The sequence below is a fragment of the Macaca thibetana genome, chromosome 12, assembly GCF_024542745.1.
Source record: "Macaca thibetana thibetana isolate TM-01 chromosome 12, ASM2454274v1, whole genome shotgun sequence".
NCBI classification, from domain to species: Eukaryota; Metazoa; Chordata; class Mammalia; order Primates; family Cercopithecidae; genus Macaca; species Macaca thibetana.
In genome coordinates, this window is record NC_065589.1 from 70,620,174 (window position 1) to 70,640,519 (window position 20,346).

At 43.8% G+C, this 20,346-nt stretch overlaps 1 protein-coding gene and 1 long non-coding RNA gene across 2 annotated transcripts in view; one reads left to right on the forward strand and one right to left on the reverse strand.

Moving 5' to 3' along the window:
- SLC25A12 (solute carrier family 25 member 12) overlaps window positions 1-20,346 on the forward strand; it is a 671,031-nt gene that overhangs the window by 139,632 nt on the left and 511,053 nt on the right. The gene's annotated exons all lie outside the window — the stretch shown is intronic.
- On the reverse strand, window positions 662-20,156 carry LOC126932504 (uncharacterized). Its single transcript, XR_007718217.1, has 3 exons — window positions 20,019-20,156; window positions 2,093-2,240; window positions 662-1,375 (listed from the first exon to the last, which is right to left on the reverse strand). It is a non-coding gene; the product is annotated as an uncharacterized LOC126932504 (long non-coding RNA).

Below are 20,346 nucleotides of genomic sequence, written 5' to 3' on the forward strand. Positions count from 1 at the left end.
TTTAACTAGAAGAGATCCCTCTCACAAAAGAGATCTTCCACACTTAATTTCATACCACTGCAGAAGGTACCAGAACAGCCTCAAGAAGGGGAGAGAGCCTTGGGCCTTTTCGTGTATATTCCTAAGCACAGAATCTGGAATTTTATTTGATATGAAGCAGTAGAAAGCAAAGTCATATGTTTTAGCATATATGCTACCTAAAAAGATTTCTCCTACCTGCCAAAATTTTACCTGCTGCTAAATTTTTGATAACCACACCCACCAACCTCCCTCCCTCTCCATTTGAACTGTACCAGCTACTTCTGATTGTTTGCCAAATCAATAGAGTCAAGAAAACACAAAGACAGAGTCGTAGGTAAATATACTTAAGGATCAGCCTACCAGCAAACACACATCCTACGAAAGCATAACAAGAATAAAACTGAAAAGAGGCTTGGCCTGACCATGTCGGCTGTGGGCGAACTTGGGTACATGCCAACTCACACAACTGCCGTTAAACATGAATTACATTCCCAGGGATGAATCCTGACCTGATGCCATTGGGAAAGATGGTTGGCTTCTTTTAAAAAAAAAAAAAAAAAAAAAAAAAAGCTTCATTGCTCAACTTCTCAGTTCTCTCTCTTTCCTTCCTTAAATTTCCCATGCGACTTTGCGTTTATCTAGTATCATGAACAGTCACTGACTTGGGATAAGAGGACCTGGGCTCAACACCTGGCAATTTGAAACTAAAGGGGGTTTATAATTTGGGTTTCTTTGGTAGACAGGAGCCCATACGAACTCAGGCAATTTTACTGGAAGGAAACTAAAATAACTCACAGAACGGAACGAAGAGCTGAACAGCCAGGCTCTGGGCATTCTCTTTACACAACTCCAATATCTTTCTCCCCCAAGGCATCTCTCCATAAGATTCAAATCCCCAGCAAAAAGAATTCAGTGGCCTAGCCAGAACCACATGCCCAACATTGGGGGTGGGGGATGGAAGGGATCCGAGAGGTGGGACTGTCCTGTGACTGGCAGCCCCACCAGAACACAATGGGGGAAAAGTCAGGATCCAAAAGAAAGGAATACTGGGCTGGCAGAGTAAGAGGCGTTCATTCACTGTGCAGCCTCATCTGCTTGTCGTGAGGCTCAAATGAGATCATGCACCTACGATCCCATTTTAAATCCCTAGAAAGTGTAAAGTTTATTTTTACTTATTTGTTCACCTCTCTTTCTTGAATTAGGAGTTGAGCAAGAGCTTTTCCTTCTGACACTCCTATTCCCAAGAGGCCTGGAAAAAGCTCCTGTCAAGCTGCTTGTTGGCTGCTGCAAACTCACCTGCACCAGATCCTGAAGGTCCAGCAGGGGGAGGGGGGCGGCTGAGCTCCGGTCACAGCTGTCGGTCATGAAGAGAAACCAGCAAATCACTACTAGCACCCAGCCATGTTGTTTGCACTAATGATCTTAGAACAAATGCATTATGCAACTGCTTGGCCCAAATGAGAGAAATAGATCCAAAATGATCATTTTTGCCTCCCTGAGTGTTTTTGAGACCCCCTTTATGAAACACCCATGCTATAATGCACAATGATGTAGCTCCCAGCCTCGGCTACAGCTCAGTAGCAGCTGTTTATGCTGCCAAGTCAAGTAAAATTAATCTGCTGCCAAGGCAATTACAAAAGAATCATAGCAAACCTAATATTGGGGCACAGAGTGCAGACCCCTCTTTTCCCTTTGTTTACCCCAAATGAGAGTTCCAGAACTTTGACAGACTGACCTCTCCCTTCTTCTCTCCCATTCTCCACCCTGCCTCTCCCACTCTCCTCTTTAAGGATTCTCAGTTTATAATGTCTTTGTCAGGTTCTCTCCCTCCTGTAGCATTTGGCTATTGGCTTCATTTCATCTAGATCACAAACAGAACTTTGGCAAATAGAGACGACAGGGAAACAGTGTGATGGAGACGAGTAGGCAAGTAGAAAACAGAAGGTTCTTTGGGAAGTCAAACATATGCTTCAGTAGCCTGTGAACCAGCTCTTGTTCCTTATCGTGGACATGATCCCTGGAAATTGTAAACAATATAAAGAAAACTGACCCGATGCGGACATAGCCCCACCTGGAAGTTCACAGGTGTATTCCCATGGTAATCTTCAACAGTTTCTGTTCAGCTACCCGCATCTCCTCCTCTGTGTCCTGGAACGGGATTTTTCTTTGTTCCCAGTTCTTGAAATGGTAATGAAGATTTTCCTTGTCATCTCTGAAACCTGCGATGTTGTCATGGGAGACAAATGCATCAGTGTTAGTAATCCTTAGATAAAAGGTGCTTTACAGTTATGAAAGAATTATCTTTAATTTTGTCTCTGGGGTATATGGTGAGGATTAATTAGTTAATCTCAGTAAAGTGCTATAATTGGTGGGAGGAATTATCAAAACCCTGGGGAAGGAGTAGCTTTGAGTGTAGTCACTTAGAAGTGTTCTGATGTTAATGACAGCTGAGGTAGCCGTCCTTGTCTCTCAGATGTCACAGACCGGCTGGGTTTCCAGCAACATCCCAGACCATACACCACCCAACCAGGGTGAAAAGGATGAAAATAGCTCCAGGTAAGCAGAGCGGGAGGAGGGATGTCAATGTTCAAATGGGACCTGAATCAACCGCAGATTCTGTTGTCATTGGCCTCACCTGGGGACCCAAGGACATTTGTGTGAGATGGAGAGGGAGGGAAAGAATTCCCACACAGCTGCTGGGTGGGTGCTGACTAAGCACAGAGCTGCCCTGGGAGAACACGCGGTGCTGGCAAGGAAAAATCCCCGCCAGGCCAGGCAGCAGACAGACTTTACCTCTCCATCTCCATGTCCTCATGTGCAAAATAAAAAGAGGGAGCCAGACGTTTAGGTATTATAAGTAGATATAGTAACAGCAAATGCTTACATAGTGCTTACAACAGGGCAGCCACCATCTGGCTGAGTTTTTATTCACTCAATTATCATGACAGCCCTAGAGACGGTAGGTTATTTTCCCCACCTTGCAGAGTTGATAAAAGTTGTGTTTAAACCCAGATGGTCAGATCCTATAGCCCATGCTTTTAACCATTACATCCTGCTGCCTGCCTAAGTATAAAACCTCTACATGAGGCTCTCAGTTCATGAACAATCTGGGGTGGGGGAAGTGTTTTTAAAGTGTCAAATGAAATTCTTCGAGGCTCTCCACAACTTAAGCCTGGGCTCATAGAAATAAATAGCTCTGTTGTTCTTTCAGGTGTCTGAAATCCATGATAGGATACAAAAATAACAAGATCGAGAGTACAACAGCTCTCTCCTCTGAGCTTTTAACAATCTTAAAGTGAGTCACATGTTGGCTTTTAAATCTAGATTGTATCCTTAAACTAAAAGAGTTGTTTAGACAATGGGGCTTTTGGCAGTCTCCTAGCAAAACCGGCCAATTACGTGAACCCCAAATGCCAAGCTTATCTGGTTTGCAAAAGCCATTCAGAGACTTAAGTGCACTGATTTAGGTAATTTTACAAGGGAATCTTTTTTTTTTTTTTGAGACAGAGTCTCGCTCTGTCGCCCAGGCTGGAGTGCAGTGGTGCGATCTCAGCTCACTGCAAGCTCCGCCTCCTGGGTTTACACCATTCTCCTGCCTCAGCCTCCCGAATAGCTGGGACTACAGGTGCCCACCACCTCACCCAGCTAGTTTTTTCGTATTTTTCAGTAGAGACGGGGTTTCACCATGTTAGCCAGGATGGTCTCGATTTCCTGACCTTGTGATCCGCTCGTCTCGGCCTCCCAAAGTGCTGGGATTACAGGCTTGAGCCACCGCGCCCGGCCTACAAGGGAATCTTAAGATGAAATGTAAGCATGAGAATTTCTATCCACTCTCGTCTGGTTCCCCATCCTAATATATCAATCAGTCAATGAACTGCTGACATTTGCATAATACACTGGATAGATCATGAGGACCAAGACTGTACCATAAACAGCAATTTTTAAATTTCAGTACCTAATTTTTACTTGCTCTCTTTTTCCCAATTCAGTTTCTTCTAAAACAAACAATGAATTTAATAAGCGTACTCTTAGGTGAATTTTTTTAGTTCATAATGACTCAGAAATCCAACTGCTTAGATTTTCTGGGTCAGTGTTTTGCAAGCCTGTGATATATATAAGAATCACCTGGGCACCCTTGTTAAACTGCAGATTCTGGTTCAGTAAGTCCAGGAGGAGGTGGGAGGCAGGGAGCCCAGTGTAGGGTGCTGAGATCCTACATACCTAGTAACTCCCAGGTAGTGCAGATGCTGCCAGTCCCCTAACACATTCTGCATGTCTAGCTCTTAGACCACACTGAATAGACAGGAAGAGACAGGGAGGAGACAGTTCCCGGCAGTGGCTTTAGTGACAAACCAACTTGACTAGGAGTCCTTTGTAATGTGATTTTAAGGGCTTAATTTGGGAAGCATCCCCAACTTACAGAAACGAACGCTGCCACCTAAAATTTTAGTCAGAAAAATTATCCCTTCATCTTCTCAAATAAGAACACCTCAAGAAGAGAGGCAACAATTGATTCCAGGATTTGGCCAGGACCAGAATTGAGAGCACTCCGCAGTGTTTGGGAACATTGTGGAGGGAACTGAGGGATGTGGAATGGGGAGGGACCAAGAATATCTGGAATGAGGACTGAGCCTGGGGGCCAGAGGAGACTCACAGGTGTACTGAACCTTCCACAGGTGACAGGAGGACCCTGGCTGAAGGGCAGTCACACTGTGGGCTCATAGTCCTGCCCAATTTTCCTGCCTTTTGGAGGTGGTTGAACATGAAGCCTCAATCAGGCTTTCCTGATACAGAGGGAGAACTAAATTTAGAGCCAGGGAGACTGCATGAAGCTTCTGATAAGAAGGGAAAAGCAGCAGCAAGGGAATGAACGCCAGGGAGGACAAATGGCACAGCACGTAAGAGCACAGGCTCTGGATGCAGGCTGCCCGGGGCCACATCTGCCTCAGCCACCAGCAAGCACACATCTCTAAAAGGCTGGTTGTCAGCAAGTGGATAAAGAAAATATGGTACACATACACCATGGAATACTACTCAGCCTTAAAACAGAACCAAATAATGGCATTTGCAGCAACCTGGATGGAGCTGGAGACTGTTATTCTAAGTGAAGCAACTTAGGAATGGAAAACCAAACATCGTATGTTCTCACTTCTAAGTGGGACCTAAGCTATGAGGATGCAAAGGCAAAAGAATGATAGAATGGACTTTGGGGACTCAGGGTGCGGGAGCGGAGCAAGGGATAAAGACTACATATTGGGTACTGTGTACACTGCTTGGGTGACGGGTGCACCAAAATCTCAGAAATCACCACTAAAGAATTTATCCATGTTACCCAAAACCACTTGTTCCCCAAAAGCTGTTAAAATAAAAAATAAATGAAAGTAAAGGGCTAGTTGTTTAGCCACTGTGTACCCTGCCTTCTCAGTGGTCAAAGGTAATGTGAAGAAAGAAACTGGTGGTATCTACTCTAATATCTACTCTCATTTTTTTGTCTTATGACAGAACTCAAATATTTGCCTGTGCTACATTGTGACTGGGAAACAATAAGACTGCATTTCCCAGCCTCTCTTTGCAGCTAGATATGAATATGTAACATGTGAGTTCTGACCAATGAAATGTAAGCAGAAGTATTGGGATTTCTAGGAATAAAAGAAGATGGCCCGTTTACCCTCCCTTCCTGCTTTCTGCTACCTGAAACAGAGATGTGATGACTGCAGCTACTGCTGCTATCTTGGACCAAGAAGTAACCTTGAAGTTACGTGCCAAGGATGGTGAAGGAGAAAGGTAGACGTCTTGTTGACACTGTGGAGCCATCGAAACAACAGTGGCCTGGCCCACCTCCAGACGTTTTGTTTTTCACATAGGAGAAAAACTCTATTTTTTTTTCTTTTTAAATAAAAAACCTCCAGTGGGCAGAAAAAGAAACCCTTAGTCTTATCTAAGCCACTATTGTTCAGGGCATTCTGTGTAAGCAGCTGCACCAAATACTACCTGATACATGGGTATAATGTGAAGTAACTGCTTCTTTTTTTTTTTTTTTTTTTTTTTAAGAACTAAGTGAAAGAATGTATGTAAAACTCCCAGTGCCCTTCCTTCCAAACACACAGTAAGTCTCAGTATTGTTCATCCTTACTTTTAAGTGATGGAGAGGGTCAGAGCTTAGAATGACAACTTTGAGAGCTGAAAGGGAACTTCGTCACCAGCAATCCTCACCCCTCAATTTTAAAAACGAGATGCCTGAGTGCTGGAAAGGCCAGGGGCTTGCACAGGGCACCCCGCCTGGTAGAGGCAGCTCAGGTCTCCTCATGTCTGTTCCAGGCCCTTTCTCAAAGCAGAGAGTATGGAGCGGCTGACACGAGAGGGAATCGATGAAGTCAAGAGGCAACCCCTAAATAATAGGACATCTCCCACACAAAAGCCCTGAGGGGGAGCAAATGTTTAATTCTGAGGTTCCTCATTCAAACAAAATCCATCTGAATTTGATTATTTACTAAACTATCAGGAAGCAGGGAGTCGGGAGGAGACAAGGCATAAAGAGATCAGGCTTGGCTTTACAACCAGTTTTGCAGTATTTGTGTCTGGAAGCCTGCTGGGTAAGTCAGCCATTGCACTGCTGTGGATGGAGGCCTGGGGAACTGGGAATAGAGAAAACAGCCTTTCCCGATGGTATTTCCTTGGTTGGCCCCTGCTCAGGACTCAGGAATAAATGCTTTCTGGACCCTCTGAAAAGTCCCCTTAGGGGCTGTCTGACTCCAGAGGCCTGTGGTTGTTCACATGCCTTCCCAACTATGGCCCAAGAGAATCGCTTCCCTGCCTTAGAACTAAACAAGAAGTCATCCTGTGTCCAATGGAGGCCTCTCAGGGGAAAGGGCTTAGAGCAGGCTCCTTGGGTTTGTAACAAGACCACAGATGGGGGAGTTATCTTGAGGACTTGAGGGGGAGCTGCTTCTAATCTGCTCAGCAGAGCACTCTCCGTCCCAATTTTCACACGTGCAATAAAATGCTGGCTCCAGTAGCTCAAGGAAGCTCCATGATAAGTCACCCCAGAAGCCTCTCAGGCAGGGGTGGCAAATGGGTTTCATTTCATGTGCCACCTGCTCAGCGCTGGTGGCCTGGAACACTGTGTTGAGAAGGATCCTGAAGCTTAGTAGGAAGGAGTTCTGCAGCATATTAGCAATGTCTGCAAGGAGCCAGGCAAGAGATAGATTCATGGGTCCACACATTGACCATCTTTAGCCTGGGTAAGGCAGATGTGCAAGAGCCATGTTAGACCATCAGCCTCAAACTAGACCAAAATCGATCTGTCTTACGTGGACTTTTCGAAGACCATACTGTGGCTTGTGAATACATCCCTACTCCCTTCTAACAGATGTTGCTTACGGAAAGAATACATTTTAAATTGCATTCATTTTTACCATTTTTGCACTTGGAAGCATTTAATCTGCAGAATCTGCTGAATGGGACATTATCAGGTATTTACTCTGAACAATTCAAGATTAAATAAAATATAAAATGCACACACTATTACACTTTGGTTCAAGAGCCAGCACTGCAGTGTGGTAGGTCCCTCTCCTATGTCCTACAGATACAACTCCTCTCCTCTGGGAATCTTCACTCTCCACTATCAAGGGTGGGCCCCTAGCAGGTGCTCACACAAGATCCTGGCCCCTGGGTTTGTTGCTTGGTGCTGAAATGGATGGATATCTGCCTCAAGCTGAGTCAATCTGATTCATCATCCTGGGAAGGTAGAACTTGAGCTGGAAGTTGAAGAGGTTGGGAGTGGAGTCTTAATAACAGCAAAGAACTAGAGCAAGTGTCTCAAACTCAGCAGCCTATGGGAGTCAGCTAGGCAAGCAGGCCAGGCATAATAAAACAACAACAACAACAACAACAACAAAAATAGCACCGCTGTGATTTAAAAAAAAATGTTGACTAACAGTAAGTCTCACTGTTGCGGGGAGGTAATAAGGAGTGGTGGGGACTATGTCCAATTTGAAAGACATGCTCAGGCCAAAGAAGCTGCTACTCAGCTCCTGCCGATTGTTGCCATGCAGAAAAGGAATCTGTGTTGCCATGTTGTCTGACTTTTTTCTTTTTTCAAGAGAAACCAGAAATCTAGATATTCATATGAAGGTCTCTGACTTTTAAAAGTGATCAACTAAATTTCAAAACTGTACAGGCCAAATAAATTATGTCCCTTGGTAAAATATTGCCTAAGGGCCAATGATTTACAATCTATGCTTTTGAGATAAGACATTTGTATCAATCAGAGTCCTATCAGGAAACAAATTGCTTGCTCAGAGAGGAGTGTTTTGTTTAGTTTTTTTAGAGATGAGGTCTCGCTTTGTTGCCAAGCCTGGGGTGCAGTGGTATGATCATCGCTCACAGGACAGAAGGGTTTTATAAAGGGATGATTTACAAAAGTGCAATGCCAGTCTGGGACTACAGTAAAGTGAGTGGTGCAATTGCCTCGAGGTAAAAAATTTTAAGGGGACACCAAAAATTTTAGTAATCAAGATAAATAATATTTCAATGTAATAATTTTTTAAAGTCAAAATTACTATAAAAAGTCTATGATTAACAAAATATCAACATTTTAAATAAAGGATTAGTATTACTGATTGTACTTGTCCATTCTCACATTGCTATAAAGAAATACTTGAGACTGGATAATTTATAAAGAAAAGAGGTTTAATTGGCTCACAGCTCTGTGGGCTGTACAGGAAACATGAGGCTGGCCTCTGCTCAACTTCTGGGGAGGCCTCAGGAAACTTTCAGCCATGGTGGAAGGTGAAGAGAGAGCGACGCCCTTCACAGGACCAGTGCAGGAGGAAGAGAGAGGGGAGGTGCCATACACTTTTAAACAACCACATCTCATAACTCACCCAGTCACCGTCACAAGAACAGCACTGAGGGGACGGTGCTAACCCATTCACGAGAACTCTGCCCTCATGACCCAATCACCTCCCACCAGGCCCCCGCTCTAACACTCGGGATTACAATTGAACACGAGATTTGGGTAGGGACACTGATCCAAACCATACCACTGATATTTCTTTTTGCCTCAAGCTCCAACATAGCCCAGCATAGAACTAGTCAAGGTGTAGAGAAACCACAAGGGATAGTACAGTACCCTGGGGGTGGGAAAAGCAGAGCTGTTACCACATCTAGGACCAAAGGGATAAAACACAGGAGTGGTTACTAGAGCTTGGAAGGAGAAAGTCATGCCCAGAAGGCCATCTGCAGACAACCTGTGACTACTGGCCAAGGGACTTGATTAGCCCAAGGCATTACCCAAGGTACAGCCAAGGTAGGATATGAACTGCTGGCCTCACTCCCCTTGCTTCCTCTGATCTCCTGACAAAATACATCACTGCCCAAACACAACCAAAAGTTAAAGGGCACAGGAGCCTATTGCTACAGTTCATAACGCCCATCAATACAGTCCATAGAAGCACAGAGCAGGAGAGAAAGAGGGTGAAGCTGGAGGGACAAATGGAAGAGACCCGACAAATGCCCAAAACTCCTGCCCCGGTCCTCAGCCTCCTGGGGGCCTGGGACTTTAGTGATTCCTGGGATTCAGTGAGATTTCCTGGTATCCTCCCAATATAGTCCTTTTTCTGCTTAAGCTAACTGGAGTTGATTTCTGATATTTGCCACTCAAAAACTCTTACCTAACACACACAGCCTGAGTGGCTAGTCTATGGACCAGTCAAACCCCAGGTGAATTCACCTAGTATTCACCAGACCTGCCCAGTCCCTGCTCACAAACAGAGATAATGAATCATGCAGGCCACCAACATTTAGTGACTGAGTGACATAGCATTTCTTAACTGAATTAGTTAAGAAATCCATTGAAAACATGATTACTTATGGTTGTTATCAATAATAACATAATAAAGCTGGATCCAACAAAAAAGTTTAAATGTATTTAAATGACCCTGCCCCTAAATTTAGGTATTAGGTTACCATTTGAATGGTTAAAAAAAAAAAAAATCAATTTCATGGATTTTTTCCTCTGGGGAAGATACCATTGAATCCATTCTATTCAGCATCCATAGAATGTTTGTTTTCTTTTTAACAGATAAGCTCTCACTGTGTTGCCCAGGCTGCTCTTGGACTCCTGGGCTCATGAGATCCTCCCACCTCAGCCTCCCAAGTAACTGGGACTACAGATGCCAAAACTGTACCCAGCTCAGCATCTATAGAACTTTGACCAGGATACTTATTTAGATTTTTAAAAATAGTTTAAAAGTAGGAGATAATATGAGAAAGGCAGAAAATTTACAATGATTACTCAAAAAAGGAAAAAACAGGCAACTCTGTAAGAACAAAATTTACTCTGAAAGTGAGTTTCACCAAAAGCCTTGCTTAGGCACTATTATGGGCTGAATTATGCCCTCCAAAGATTCATACATTGGGGTCTTAAACTCTCGTACCTCAAAATGTGACCTTTTTGAAGACAGGGTCGTCACAAGTGAGCCCAAATCCAATATGACTGGTGTCCTTATAAGAAGACGAAATTTGGACACCAATGCATGCAGAAGAAAGATGAAATGAAAAGAAAAGGAAAGATGGTCATCTTCAAGCCAAGGAGAAAGGCCTAGAACACACCCTTCTCTCATGGGCCTTTAAAGGAACCAACCCTATTGACACATTGAGCTTGGATGCCTAGTCTTCAAAACTGTGCAGAAACAAATGTATATTATTTAAGCCACCTAGTCTGTGGTACTTTGTTATGGGAGCCCCGGTAAACTGATACCAGTGTCATAACAATAATAATAGCAAATACATATTGACATTGCTAAATGGACTCCCCTGTCCATTAAAGGTGTCCATTTCCAGCTGCTCTAAAATAAAGGCGTTGTGATTTATTTTGCAGGGTACTATGCCAGCACAACCCAGCACATAATTTAAAATCCTGGTTATCCTCTTTGCACAACAGTTTGGACAAAACAAAGCTGGAATGAGTAGGGTCATGGACTTCTGTACCCTATCAGCTAACATATAGCCAATAAAGGAAAAATAGAGACTGGCTGCCCAGGCACTGCTTTAAATGCTTTATATACATTAATTCATTTAATATTCATAACTTCTATGGAAGATAAGCACTATATATATCATCTCCATTTCATAGCTGAAGAAAGTGAAGAAAGAGGTTAAATAACTCACCTAATGTCACACATGAAATAAGTAAGAGAATCTGGATGATAAATCTCAATCTGAATCCAAATTCTATACCCCAAATCTGTGCTTGTAACTGCTATACCTTACTGCCTCTTAGGTGTAGATCTTTTCTGCAAAGGATGATTTTTTTCTCCCACCCCTAAGCTGTTATCAGCCAGACAAAATGGAAAGTCAGGTTTCATGGGTGCATCCATACTCAAGTGTCCAAGCCCCTTTGATGAATCTGATACCCTCAGAGACATTGAAACCTGGTCTTATTTTAAAAATCATGGTGTTGGCTGGGTGCGGTGGCTCATGCCTGTAATCTCAGCACTTTAGCAGGCTGAGGCGGGCGGATCACCAGGTCAGGAGATTGAGACCATCCTGGCCAACATGGTGAAACCCCATCTCCACTAAAATACGAAAAGTTAGCCAGGCATGTTGGTGCGCGCCTGTAGCCCCAGCTACTCGGGAGGCTGAGGCAGGGGAATCGCTTGAACCCAGAAGGTGGAGGTTGCAGTGAGCCGAGATCGCGCCACTGCACTCCAGCCTGGCGACAGAGCAAGACTCTGTCTCAAAAAAAAAAAAAAAAACTGGTGTTACTGCAAGACACAAGTGATTGAATCAACATTATCCCTCAATGTAGGCACAAAATTGAGTCCAACATAATCAGATGGAGTTATACAGGTGTCATGCTGGTACCCTCGACCATCACAGTGCTGTTGGCCATACCCATTTATCCAGAGATGACTCCCAGGATGACTCGGTGGCAGGCAGCCCTAGCACTGCCTTTGAAACCCCTTTCCTGCTGCTTGCCAGTATCAACACCCATCATCACCACCACCATTTGGCACAATGCCCAGAGGAGATAGGGGACAGGACAAAATAGTACCTGTCTCATAATGTTCTGAGACTTAGTGGGTTCTCAGTATAAGTGTTAGTCCTTTTCACCTTTACAACTAAGTGATAAAGCCTTGCTCAATGCAGATGAAAGTGTTGGTTCTAAACTTGTCTTTGGGAATTACATTTTAATTTATTAAGTTAAACCTCCTCTCATGACTTTTGCAGAGCTAATGACAAATTGGCCTGTGTGCACACAGACTGGAAAGACACAGACTTGGCCCCGTCTGTGCAGTCAGCACGCAGATGAGAGGAGGACGCTTGCTGCAGAAACACCTTCAGCTCAGCAGCTGCCCATAAGGGAAGAAAACTCAGGATGTATAAAAACAGAGAAGTGATATTCTCCCTGCAAAATCAGCATTCTAAAATGATGATCCTGTCTCATCCCAGTCCTGTTTTGGCCAGACTCACCTGTCCATTAAAAGTGTCCGTTTCCAGCTGCTCTAAAATAAAAGGGTTGTGATTTGTTTTGCTGGGCACTGTGTCAGCACAGCCCAGTGCGTGATTTAAAATCCTGGTTTTCCTCTTTGCACAAAAGAGTTTGGACAAAACAAAGCTGGGATGAGCAAGGTCATGGACTTCTGTACCCTACTGGACAACATATAGGCGATAAAGGCAAAATAGGGACTGGCTGTCAAAAAAGCTTTGTGGACCATGGGAAGTGATGTTGCCAAGGTGATGATTTAGAACCAGACCGGAGAAGCTGGTGCTAACAAGGACAGGAGACCCAAGGAACATTTCCTGAAAGGGACAAGAGAAACTCGGAGGGAATTCACCAGCAGTTGGTAGGATTTCCACGTTTTGTCTGAAATATGTATTTCTAGCCTTCCTTATGTTGGAAAATTGTGTTCAGAACTCTGAACTCTGAACACAGTAGACTTATCACATCCTGACTGTCAGAGATAATTTAAAATCAGATGAGAGGGAAGGAAGGAAAATTGAGAGTCATGATTGTCATCCAATCCAAGCCCGGTGAAAAGCATTTGATAATGGTCTATTTATAGAGACATGTAGGATGGTCATTAGGAACAGAGCCCAGGGATCAGGCCCCAGCTCTGATGGATTTTGTGAGACACTCACCAGTTTAGGAAAATCATTTAATCTATTGGTACTTCAGATTGGATCACCAACAAAAACGAGTAAGACCCATGGACTTTTATATCAGAGGGAAAAATCAGGAAGAGTTCATACATTTAGTTTGAAATAGTCATTATTTCTTTTTGATTTAAAAACTAAACCACATTGTCAGGGAACAATAAATCAGTTTATTTATCTATTTATGCCTAATTCATGTTGCCTACTGAGGATCAGTAGGTGTTCTGATTTCTGAGCTAATACTCCATCTGAATGAAAATTTGGATTTTGCTCATGGAAAGTCAACTCCTGGCAGGCCTGTACTGAACTCACCTCTGTGCCCCTCAAGTTATTTGCTCACTTCCCTTGTTATACAAACAATGGAAGTTATTTATGAGCAAGTGAGAAAAGTTCTGAAATATAAGTTGTGTACTGTGGTTGCTATTAAGCCATGAACAATTCGTCCTTTAGAAAGTGGAGGAAGGACATGGAAGAAAGGGAGAGCCAAGAGATCAGCCAAGAAGCACAGTCACTGCTCCAGTGTAAAATTGGGATCTAAAGAGTTTCTGAGAGTTCATTAGAATCACAGCACAGAATCTCAGGAGCTAAATGCACACCTATGGTTTGTATCACCAAAATGCCAAAAATCTGCATGGCGCAAGCTGACTGAATATACAATTTAATATGACTCTCACTCCACCTTGGGAAGTCAACAGATAAGGTACTGACAGTTATGTCCATTTCATGGAAGGGGAACAGATGCTCATAGAAAACAGAAAGTATCCAGGGGAGCTCTATTTCCAGGGGATGATGCTTCCTATAAGGTTTCCTGGCCACTAAGTAGTGGAGCCAAGACCTAATCCAGGCCCTCTGATTGTTAGCCCTGTTCCATCAAACTGCAGGACATCACCACCACCACGCCCACCTTCCAAAATGAAAGTCTCTTTTCAAACATAAAAGCCACAATATGAGCTATGGCAGCCATTGAGAGGCACATCCTTTCCTCTGTGAAATTTCACTCAGACACAGCCCTATAACATCACAAAATTTAGGAATGAAAACAATCTCTAGTCTAATATACTTGTTTTATGAACAGATAAGGAAACTGAGGCACAGAGGGGCTAAGTAACTTGTCTCAAAATCACACAGCTGCATTACTTGTTGTGTTGGTTAACTGAAATGTTAAGATCAGTTCAGTCATTCCACAGTTTACAAGAAATAATTAGAAGGCATTCCATTTACAGAATATAAACCTAATCGGCTGGGTGCGGTGGCTCATGCCTGTAATTCCAGCACTTTGGAAGGCTGAGGCGGGCAGATCACTTGAGGTCGGGATTTCTAGACCAGCATGGCCAATATGGTGAAACCCCGTCTCTACTGAAACACAAAAATTAACCAGCCATTGTGTCAGAGGGGCAGCTGAGGCATGAGAATCGCTTGAACCTGGGAGGAGGAGGTTGCAGTGAACCAAGATCATGCCACTGTGCTCCAGTCTGGGTGAAGAGTGAGACAAGAGAGAGTGAGAGAGCAAGCAAGAGAAAGAGAGAGAGTGAGGAAGAAGGAAGGAAGGAAGGAAGGAAGGAAGGAAGGAAGGAAGGAAGGAAGGAAGGAAGGAAGGAAGGAAGGAAGGGAGGGAGGGAGGGAGGGAGGGAGGGAGGGAGGGAGGGAAGGAAGGAAACAATAGTGCAAAACAAGTTAAGTAATTTGCAGAGATGGAAAGGAAGGAAGGAAAGAAACAATAGTGCAAAACAAGTAATTTGCAGAGATTGAAAGGAAGGAAGGAAAGAAACAATAGTGCAAAACAAGTTAAGTAATTTGCAGAGATCACAAAAGAAGTGGAGGGGCAGCAGGATTTGAAACCAGGCTGATCTGACTCCAAATTCCCGGACCTCACCCAACACCAACAGCATGTTGTGGCAGCAGCCTTTTGTGCCCCTGTGGAAGCGCAGGATAGGGGCATTGCACAGGTTGCATGGTTTGGAAGGGAGAACTTCTTGCCCACACATAAGCACCTTGGACTCAGCTAAATCCAGAGAATTCTTAGTCTCGCCTAATCCAAAACTGCTAGATTTCAAATCCCAAAGGACTCATTTTGCCTCTCAGCAGCCCCAGCACAGGGACCTAGCCCTGACAGTTTGCACTGAGGATTCCAGATTCCAGAGTGGAGCCCAGCTGCGCAAACCCACTGAAGCTGTGACTGGCAGCAGCACTCACTGACATTCTCAAAGGCCTCTGTGCTCCCAGGCCTGGAAGAGCATTATTTTAGGGATAATGGCTGACAGCTGCTGCAGCCTCGTGGCTGCCCAGCCCCTGCCTACCACATCCTTAGGAATCTTGGTGGTTCCAGGCTTTCTGGCCCAGAGCAACCAGCTACGGGAATCCTGGAATTACTTCATTAAACTGCTTTGAAGTTACATGCTTTCTTTTATAGGACTGGGGGGAAATGAAACCTGCCAGCCTATTGTCTGTCTGTACATAACCACTTCTTCCTTGGTGAAATTTCTCCCAGCTCCTGTGTCCCCATCCTGAGTGCAGTAGGGAAGTAGCAAAATAATTTGGTTTTGCCAAATAAAGTTTAAAATGTTGGCCAAGGCCAGTGTCGTGCCCCTGTTACCTCAGCAACCAAGCCGAGGCAGGAGGATCGCTTGCGGCCAGGAGTTTGAAGCCAGTCTAGACGATGGAGCAGGACCCTGTCTCTACAAAATATTTATTAAAAAATTAGTGGGCATGGTGGCAGGCACTGTAGTCCTAGCTACTCAGGAGGCTGGTGTAGGAGAATCACTTGAGCCCACAAGTTCAAGGCTACAGTGAGCTATGATTGTACCACTGCACTCCGGCGTGGGGAACAAAGTGAGACGCCATCCCATAAATAAAACAGTCTCTACTTTCTGAGTATCTTGTTCCCCACTGCACTCTTGCAGGCTGAGTGTTTTATCAAGTTCCACAGTGCCTTTGCATTTCTTATGCATATCTACAGGACAAGACACCATAAGACAGTGCTTCCTGTTTTCAGTTTTTGTCATTATCATTAGCTTTCCAATGGTCAACTGCCAAATAGGCCAGTAAATTTGATTTACGAAAGGGAAAAAGGAGAAACACATATACACACAAACACCTTCATTTGGCCTGAAGTAGGTTTGTGCTCTTTCTCTCTCCTTTTTTAAACTCAGACGTGCACAGGTAGAATGGCTGAAATGACTCTAGAAGAATGTGTTCTCTCCATGCTAAACGCCTCAGATCTCAGCTCATCTTGCAGAGCTGGACAGGATCTTTGGACAGGTTAATATAGTGGTTGGGAAAATCTCCCCCTGGGGAAATTCCTCAGTCCTCTGACAGCCAGCATCTGTGCAGGCGAGGGCACATACCCCTTTGGGGCAGTCTTGGAGTGTATTCCTCCCTTGGTGGATTCACAGAGCGCAAGGGGTACCACAGAAGGGGCTAAAGGCTCCTGTCACTCTCCCATAAAGCCCCTCCACCGATGCAGCACGGGGCATGACATCACTAGGGGAGAAGGTGGGAATGGGATGATTTGGATTCAGGTGACTGGAGTCAAATCCCACCTCCACTGCTCACTCGGTAGGCAACATTAGTATATCCCTGAACCTCTCTGTGCCTCGGTTTACACATCTGTAAAACAGGAATAATAATACTTGCTGCACAATATGGCTACGGTTTTATAAATGACACAGCACTATTATCCATAATAGTAGTAACCTTAAGGAGATGCTGAAGACTCTTTTCAGATTTGTCCCAGTGCTTATATCTACTACATTTAAGGGGAGTAGGTTTGAAGATAAATTTCATTATCCTTGTCATCACCGATGCCTTCATGAGTCAAGCACCAGAAGTAGACTCGGCACCAGAAGAAACATGGTCATCAAAATTATCCCTGAAAGGTCAGTTGGTCAAGATATTTCAGACATCAAAAATACGCCCTCCAGCCCTACCCGCAAGGCCTCAGCTGCATCACATTCCTTCACTTAGACCCGCCTGCAGACCACACAGTATCTCAGGGCAATTTCAAACTCTCTCGACCGACTGCCTCTCACTATCTGGGTTGCACACTCAGGCAGCCTGATTCCTGTCTGGTGAACCACATAGAAACCAAGAGAATGAGAACTAATGTAATTGGTTGAAGTCATTTCCAGAAATACGCTATTGGGGACATATCGAGAAGGTATCTGGGTTCTAAACAGGAAATCATAATAATCAGACTAATGCAGCATCCAAATTACTTCAAGGAAAACAACTGTTACAAAATCAAATTACAGACACACCAAGCTCCTCATCAGAAATAGAAACAGGCTTCCTTTTTCATTACACCTCTTTTTTCCAGCAAATTCTTGCACATTCTAGAATGAATCTTAACTATTCACAATCCCTATCATTGTTCCTGAAATAACACCCTCATAAATTATGCCTACTCTGAAATACAGTTTAACCCATTTTATAGTTAACAGCAGCCTTAACATACAGTCCCAAGTGAACCATGTAGAGAGCCTCAGAATTACAAACGTAAAGTGACGGCAAAGGAAGAAAATATATATGCCTTCTAACTGACTCAGAAACGGGCTTCCCACACCCCCTGCAGTCATGAGCCACGCAATGACATCAGGCAACAACAGACTGCATGTATGACAGTGATGCCATAAGATTAGAATAGAGCTGAAAAATTCCTTTCCCCTGATGACATACTGATGACCCTGACCCTGATGAATAGGCCCGGGCTAATGTGTGTGTAGTTGTCTTAGTTTTTAACAAAAAAGTTTAAAAGTAAAAATAATAATAATAAAATTTAATGGAAAAAATGTATAGAACAAGAACATAAAGAAAATATTTTTGCATAGCTGTACAATGCATTTGTGTTTTAAGCTAAGTGTTATTCCAAAAGAAGTTTAAAACATTAAAAAGTTTATAAAGTAAAAAGTAAGCTAAGGTTAATTTATTATTGAAGAAAGAAGAGTTTTAAAATAAATTTAGACCAGGCACGGTGGCTCACACCTGTAATCCCAGCACTTTGGGAGGCTAAGGCAGGCAGATCACTTGAGGTCAAGAGTTTGAGACCAGCCTGGCCAACATGGTGAAACCCCGTCTCTACTAAAAATACAAAACTTAGCCAGGCATGGTGGTGAGCACCTGTAATCCCAGCTACTGGGGAGGCTGAGGCAGGATAATCACTTGAACCCAGGAGGCAGATGTTGCAGTGAGCCAAAATCATACCACTGCACTCTAGCCTGAACGACAGAGTGAGACTGTCTCAAAAAAAAAAAATGAATTTTGTGTAGCCTGAGTGTGCAGTGTTTATAAAGTCTGTACATTACTGTACAGTAATGGAGAGTCATGTCCCAGGCCCTCATGTTCACTCACTACTTACTTACTGACTCACCCAGAGCAACTTCCAGTCCTGTAAGCTCCACTCATGGTAAGTGTCCTTATAAGTATATCATTTTTTATCGCTTATACCATAACCTTTTCTATGTTTAGATACACAGATACTGATCATTGTGTTACAACTGCCTACAGTATATTTAGTACAGTAATAAGCTGTACAGTTTTATAGCCTGGGAGCAATAGGCTATACCACATAGCCTAGGTGTGTAGTAGGCTGTGCCATCTAGAGCTATGCAAGTACACTCTATGATGTTTGCACAACAGTGAAATCGCCTGACAATGCACTTCGTAGAACATATCTACATTGTTAAGTGACACACAACTGCATTTCAGCACTCTATGCCCTAGTTATTTATATACATATTAATAGCTTCGAGGGAATGGGGAGTCATTTAGCATTAACGAGCAATGAAAAGTGGAACTTTTTCTTGTTTCAGAAAGTGACAGTAAGCAATCTAGAAAATGTGGACAAGATGGAGGAAAGCAAAGAGCGAAGGGAAGAAGGGGGAGTAGAAAGGAAAACCATGACGACGTTCCTCATGTCCTGAATCTGATGAGCTCAGACTGTCCGGCACATGCCCTTCAGATAGGTGATAGGGCAGTGTTGGGCTGATTCTGGGAAAACTCTCCTCTACCTACAGAGCTTGGGTGTCTTTAATACAGTGTAGTCCATTTTGTTCTTTTTTTCTTCTGTTTCTTAGCGCTGGGCTTGCCTTGTTAGTGGTTGGCTGGAAACGAGTACATTATCATCGACCACTGACAAAGCAACAGGACATCTTCTGTCCCTGGGCACACGCTGGTTACCCATCAATCACTTTCTATTGACCTTGAGCTAAGATCCATAAATTCAAAAACTGCAATTTAAAATTTTTATAGGCAAACTAATGGAATATCAACTTCTACAAGGCTGATTCTTCAATAACCCACTTGAAGGACATAGTCCCCTGTCAGAGATGGAGTTCTGTTTGCTGATTTTTCACCAAGAGAAGGGAGGAAGGAACACTTAGTGAGCCTCCAGTGTGTGCCAGGTACCGTATGGGGTGCTTTACATATATGATACCAAATCTAAGTTGCCACCAACTGTAACATGCCCAGCAAGAAAGCAAACCTACTGCCGATTAATTGAAGGATGCCATCCAGGGTGTATTTACTGGGAATCTAAGAGAGCTTCAGCCTCAGGGCCCCTCATTTGCGTGGGCCCTTCCAATGTTCTGGGAGAGAGGCCAGCAGTGTGTTCACGTGGCCATATATTTTTGTAAAATTTGCAAAAGATATTTTAACTGCAATCGGTTAGACCACTGTCTCTTTCCACCCTGACTTCCCCTCTGTCACACTTCCCCTTACATGGGTGGCACTGGAGTGGCCATGGGCAACTCGGGGATCCTATTAAAGGGGAAGTTGAGCTGGGGATACATTTAGTCTGGGTTTAGTGGGACGTTTGTATGTGGTCTCTGCAGTTGACTTACCGCTGGGTGTGCTGGGATAGAAATGGCTTCACGCTTCTCTCCTCCACCATACCAGTTCTCCTGGCAGTGAGATGCTCCGGTGCAGGGCTCCAGGTTGTATCCAACATAAACACATCCCACCACGCTCACCAGCAGCATATGGCCTGGGTAGCAGAAAATAAACAAGGTGTGAAGTGTGTGAGCCAGAAGTTGGTCTGTGGAAAATTTTCCCAAATCTCATACTTCATATAGGAAAGACACTTCATAGAGTTTTTCCCCAAATGTGACAAAAAACTCTCAAGATTTATATGACATCACCAAAAATAGTTGTTAAGCTGGAAAACACACA